Source organism: Vicia villosa, linkage group LG6 (genome assembly GCF_029867415.1).
Source record: "Vicia villosa cultivar HV-30 ecotype Madison, WI linkage group LG6, Vvil1.0, whole genome shotgun sequence".
NCBI lineage: Eukaryota > Viridiplantae > Streptophyta > Magnoliopsida > Fabales > Fabaceae > Vicia > Vicia villosa.
The window spans coordinates 140,893,682-140,900,041 of record NC_081185.1 but is presented as its reverse complement, the minus strand read 5'-3'; positions in this window follow the sequence as shown (position 1 = coordinate 140,900,041).

Sequence of the window (6,360 nt, the reverse complement as noted above, 5' to 3'; positions counted from 1 at the left end):
CATACCAACCACAACATAAGCAAGCAAACATCCTCTCCCCAACTTGAATTTAACCATAACATAAAGTGAATACTCCCTACTTTCTAAGGCAAGGTAAAAATACAACTAAACATCATAGTTAAGGGTCAAGAAAAACGATAATCAAAATCCATAAAAAAAGGTGAACTATGTCTCAAGTTCAAAAACAAAATGGACAATGACAAAAAGGCTCAAAGGGTTACGAATGGTCACACACTCACAAGGTAAATTGACATTTGGCTATGGTAGTTGTGCTCAAAATCAAACAAGTGCCTTGATCACTTTCGTGCATTCACAAAATCAATAAAAACGAAAGATTAAACAAAATAATATCCAGTTAAAACAAGAAATGTTGGTCTCTCGCATATATACACAATGGAAAGCCACCTCACATTTATGGTAAAAAGGGAAAACTAATTGTGATTCAAGTCATGAGGAAGTTATGCAAAAAGAATGAGTAATATGAAATGTGTACTAATGAAAAGTCTCAAAAACATGTTATGCTATAGAAAACGATAAACGAGTACCTTGCGACTGTCGCGGGCGAAAAATCGTTTTGTTCCTCTTTTTTGTGGATGAGACACCTGATGCCTTCTTTGGGCTCGAGTGCTCAAAAAAATGATTTTTCTTTTGTACCGACCAAACTTTTTATTGTTTCCAAAGTAGGAAAAGGAAAAAAGCTGCAATAACCTAAAAAGTGGGGGAGAGATTCCGGGTAAGAGGGTTGGTTATACGAAGGGAAGGTATTAGCACCCAACGTATCTATAGTACTCTATAGGTTTCTTTATTTTGTTTATTCCATTCTTGTTGTGGTGGAGGTTCTTGTGAAATAGGTGGGACCTAAGGTGTTTGTTTGATTATGCTCGCAAAGATCATCGCGATCCTCTGCATACATATCCCTTAGAGGGAATTAGAGCATCTGTAGCTCGGGGTCTACGGGTGCTAAGGTTTGAATGGTTTTTTTTTGTTTTGTTTTGCTCGCCAAGGATCGACCTTGTGCCTACGTATTCTCAAAGGGATGTTGAGAAAGTCAGAGCAATCGTAGTTCCCACTTATGCTAGTGGAAGCAAAGGAAAATAGACAAATGTCGTCTAAATGCTAGATGTATCTAATCTATATCATCACATACATCTGTTTGACTTGTTTGAAAATCTTTTCATTATAAGCCCGGGGCCATGCCACTTAGGGTGCTTAGAATGACAAAGATGTTTTTGTTTAACCAGCCTTGTGGCAAAAGTTTCAATGAAGTCAGCCTTGTGACAAAAACTTTGATTAATCAGCCAGCCTTGTGGCAAAAGTTTCAATGAAGTCAGCCTTGTGACAAAAACTTTGATTAATCATCCAGTACGGTGGTAAAACAGTTTGATTGATTAGCCAGCCTTGTGGCGAAAAGTTTGATTGATTGATTGATTGTTTGTTTGATTGTTTGTGATGATATATAAGAGATACTCCTAGCATAGAGATGAAAAATGTCTAATCTCCTAGGGTATTTGATTTGGATATTGGGGGATGCTTATAAGAAGCCCGTGGGTCCTTGTACGAAGCCCAAGAGGAGGCTATCCGAGGGTCCTTGCATTGTAAGCCCAAGAGGAGGCTATGGGAGGGACTATCGAGGGTCCTTGCATTGTAAGCCCAAGAGGAGGCTATGGGAGGGTCACTCGTTTGTATAAAGCCCAAGGGGAGGCATGGTATAGTTGGTTTGAGCTCTTAGAGCGATTTCACCGGGAAACCATACTCTATGTCCTAACCTAAACTAGGGAGATTCTTTGCACGAAGCCCAATAGGAGGCTATGGGGAACCTAGTGTTGTACTAAGTTGAATGAGCATATATAACACAATCACAAGTATGAACAAGTACGAACAAACATGAACAAGTACATGAACAAATATGAACAGTTATACATATATGACAAAGTGTGCGTGTATAATGGAGTTTATGAAGGAAATATACCTGTAAGCATGCTCCATTTGTATACATAGGGGCTCGGGACTCATACTCGGGGAGAGGTCCACTTGAGTTTATTCAAAGCTATGTAAACAGGTATTTACAAAGGGCTTGGGACTTATACCTACATGGAGGCCCGTGGTATATTTTTGGGAAGATTTAAAGAAAACCTTCATTTTTGGTTTGTTATTCAAAGTTAAAAACAAAATGAGATATGTACAAAAGGCGTACAATGAAATACCTAATTTCATGTACTGGAATGGGTATGTACAAAAGGGGCTTGGGACTTATACCTACGTGGAGGCCCGTGGTATATTTTATGAAACATGGTTGATTATTTTTAACAGACGCGAGGTTTGAAGAACTGTTTGAAAGTTATTGTTTTGAAAGAGTTTTCTGTACAAAGAAAAACTGTAGAAAAAAAGAGTGGGTCTTATACTCTCTAATATTCGAGAGGCCCCTGTTTTATTTTCATAAAACAGGGTGGATGGTTTTGAGATTTATTGTTTTAAAAACTGTTTGGAAGTAATTTGGAAAAAGTTTTCTGTTTGAAAAACTGTACAAAGAAAAAGAAAAGGGACTTATACTCTCTAATATTCGAGAGGCCCCACTGTTTTGAAAATCAATTGATCAATTAAAAAGATTTAATCAATAGTTTTCTTTGAAAATCAAAAGAAAATGGTTTATCATTTTTGAAAAGAAACGCGATCGCTTACCTTAAAACGATTTGAATTTTGAAAGAAGTTAATTTAATCAAGATAAACAAAAAGATTGTCTTCAATTGACACTTAGATGATTAGGGTTTGCTCAAAAAATATTTACAAGTGATTAAGTTTGAGAAATCAAGTGAAAAACAATATTTAAAAGTATTAAAAAACACTTAAAATATGTTATTTTAAACTTAATTAAAAATGTATTAAACAAATATATTTTTGTGATTTTTTTTGATATTCATAAAATACATATATAAAATAATAAGTGTGTAAAAAATGAAGTAAAAATAATTAATTTTGATTGGTTAAAATGATTAATGAAATTGTGAAGAAATGAAAGAAAATAGGTTGCAAAAAAATGGTTTTGTCTCCACTAGGACTTGAACCCACGCCCTGAGGTTCACTACTCAAAACAACAACCAACTGAGCTGCGCGCGCAGCTTGTTTATGATACACGCTCATTTAATTATATTCAAAAACGAGTGTTTGAAATCTCTGAACAAAAAATGGCGCCAAGAACACATCCCTATTTTGATTTTGAATTTCTCTAAAACTGGATTGTTTTGATCAAGTAGATAGTCTATCTTGCTCGGTTTTGGACGAGAAACATGATGGTGCCCTCATAATTCATTTATATCTGCTCTAAGGTGATCAATTTTGTGATGAACACCAAGAACCCTAATTCTGAATTTGAACATGGAATCGTGTAGGATTGATGAATTGTAAAATTGATTGAGGGCTATTGATCAGTGATAGTGCAGAAACAAGATAGCAATTCAATTTTTCATTTATGATGCATGTATGTATGAGTTTGGAGTTCATGAGGCTTACCTTCAAAAACGGCCAAACTGGGAATCGAATTCTGCAAATGAGAGGTTCCAGATGTTGTTTCTTGATCTGGACAGCTTCAGTGGACCTTATGGAACATGTTTGGATGATTGGAATGAACTGAAAACCTCTGGACCAGTTGGTGATGCTCGATCTGCAGTAGGGCTCAAGTGAGGATCAAACTTGGTGATTTTGGAGTTACAGGTCAGGGATGATGATTGGAATAGTTCATATATGGTACATGGATGGTGTTTGGATGGTTAGATTGGACATAATTGAGCTTGAATGAAAATTGGCATGATAAGGCTTAAGTTATGCATATTTGAGAAGTGAGGTAGTGATTCTGAGTTCTTGGTGTTTTTGGGGTGTATGGATGGTTCAAACACATCACATTTGATGTTTATGAGATGTTAGAACCCTCACTTTGCTCAGAAATTGCAAGAGATGGAAATTGCAATTCTTCCTCTTTGAAACTTATGAAACTTGCAAATCAAGAAAGAAGAGAGAAAACCTATGATTATGAGGTTTTGGTGTGATTTGAAGAGTGATTTGAACCTCTATTTATAGGGCAAGGATTCTGAATGCAAAGCTCTTGCAAGTTGATCAAGAAGTGATGATTTGGCTTAAGAGATAAAATGGAATCTTTCACATTAAATGCAAATGGTTAAAAGTGACTTAACCATGGTTATTTTGCCAAGCTTCTTATCTCTTCCATTCTGATCTTCAAATCAGAAAATATCTTCAATCATTGCATCTATGCATCATTATTTGGATCATTTGGCAATTTGGTTCATAACTTTGGCAAAATGACTTGAAATTTCAAGTGAAAAGTTCACTAATGGTAAAATTCAAAACCATAGCTACACTTCAAATTTTTTCATGCTCTTGGACATTTTGGAAAGCTCATATTACACACTTCAAAACCCTAGTTGAAAGTTCCTTCAAGATCTTTAAGGAAGTGGGTGAAAAAGATCCATGAACTTTGAAGAAAATGAAGTTTTAAGTGAAATTTTCAAAAAGTACCAACTTTGAAGCTCCATATCTCTTAAATGGTTGATCTTATGGAAAAAAATTATATGTGTCAAAGTTGTTTATTGGATCAAAATCTACAACTTTCATGTTGGAAGTTTTTTTCAGTTTGTAGGTGAAATTTTGAGTTATTCCCTTCCAAAGTTTGGAAAAAACCATTGAAAAACACTTAGAAATTTTTCTAAGTATGAAAAGTCAAACTTTGACTTTTTGATTCTTGATTGATTTTCTTGATTTTTCTTGATCAAATGACTTCATATATCATATATTGATGATTTTTAACTTCAAAAGTCATGGTTGACCAAAATTCCCCAAAAGTCAATGGTGATCTTGTTGAGTTGACTTTTTCAGACGAATCGCGTTTCTGGAGATTTCAAATGAAACAGGCTATCCTCACCATATGAATGGTATGAATGGATCATATTGAAGCATTAGAGGATATTGAGCCATGGTTTGAATTGTGACACCATGTCCTGATTAAAAAGTCAGTTATTCAGTGAATTAGGTCAAAACCCTAATTGTCGACCAGATGAAATTGATGACTGTGGATCTTGAATTGAGATGTAATTTCCATTGGATGTTGTCATAGGGATTATTTGAATATGATTGAAACCTTTGATTGACTCCCTGGGGATTTTTAGGATTTCCCAAATGTGATCCCTGATTTCAGTCCCTGATAGTTCAAAATCCTAATCTGATGATTTGAAATTTCACTGTTGATCGATCCTTGTGTAGGAGATGTCCTGAGCTAATGGATTAGGTCAAAATGATGTACTTGGGGTCTTGATATCATGTCCCAAGTCATTAGGTCAAATCCTGAGCAAAAGTCAAGAGTATGCTATCTTCAGTCAAAACCCTAATTCAGTCGATTCAGAGCCTTTGAGCTTGTTGAAATGAATCTCTGAGGACCAAATGTTGATTGTTGATGAAGATGATTCATTTGAGATGAAGGGGGAACAAAACCCTAATTGATTTGTTACTTGTACTGATGAGTGATTTCTTGATTAAATCCCTGCTGAGTCACAAGTAGCAAACACAAGCTATGCAATTTGTTAGAGATGCAAATGATGCATATGCAATGATATGAGGTGGTATCTTAGGTCAAAAATTGGGGTATGACAGCGACGTACAAATTTGAACAATCATTACCGCACAACCGGCATGTTGAATCAATAAAAATTGGAGAATTACCAAATGCTACTTCAAGCGATCGGGCCAAAATTTGAATCTAAACACAAACAAAAGAATTAAAAATAAAACTATAAAATACTATACTATAAAGCCTTGGTGTAAGTGGGAAAAAGGCTAGCCAAGTGAACCATTAAAAAGAATTCACAGGCCAAAAGTTACAGGGCGCGCGACGCGCGCTACACCAGAAAAACCAAACCAGTTCAGAAAACCAGAATTTCCAGTGCGCCACCACTTAACACCTACACCACTCATTTACAGAAAATTAAAACAGAAAAATATACAACCGTTGGGGTGCCTCCCAACAAGCGCTTGTTTTACGTCGTAAGCTCGACGCCTTTTATTGTTTCGTGAATGGTAAGTAACTTCCTTGCGGTAAGCCAATGCTTTCGCCTCAAACGCAACCTAAAGAAAGCGACCTGCCCAAAAAATTAACAAACGAATCAAAAGCAAAAGTATACACAAGTATGTGTAAAAACACAAATATACATAAAACGCAATATTTACAAAATCCTTAAATGGCTAAACAAATTGAAAAGTGAAGATTTAGAATTTACAAACTATCCGAGTTAAATTTGTTTAGCCAACTTCACCTTGCTAAATAGCAAAAGTAAAGAGGAACAAAATCAAACACACAAA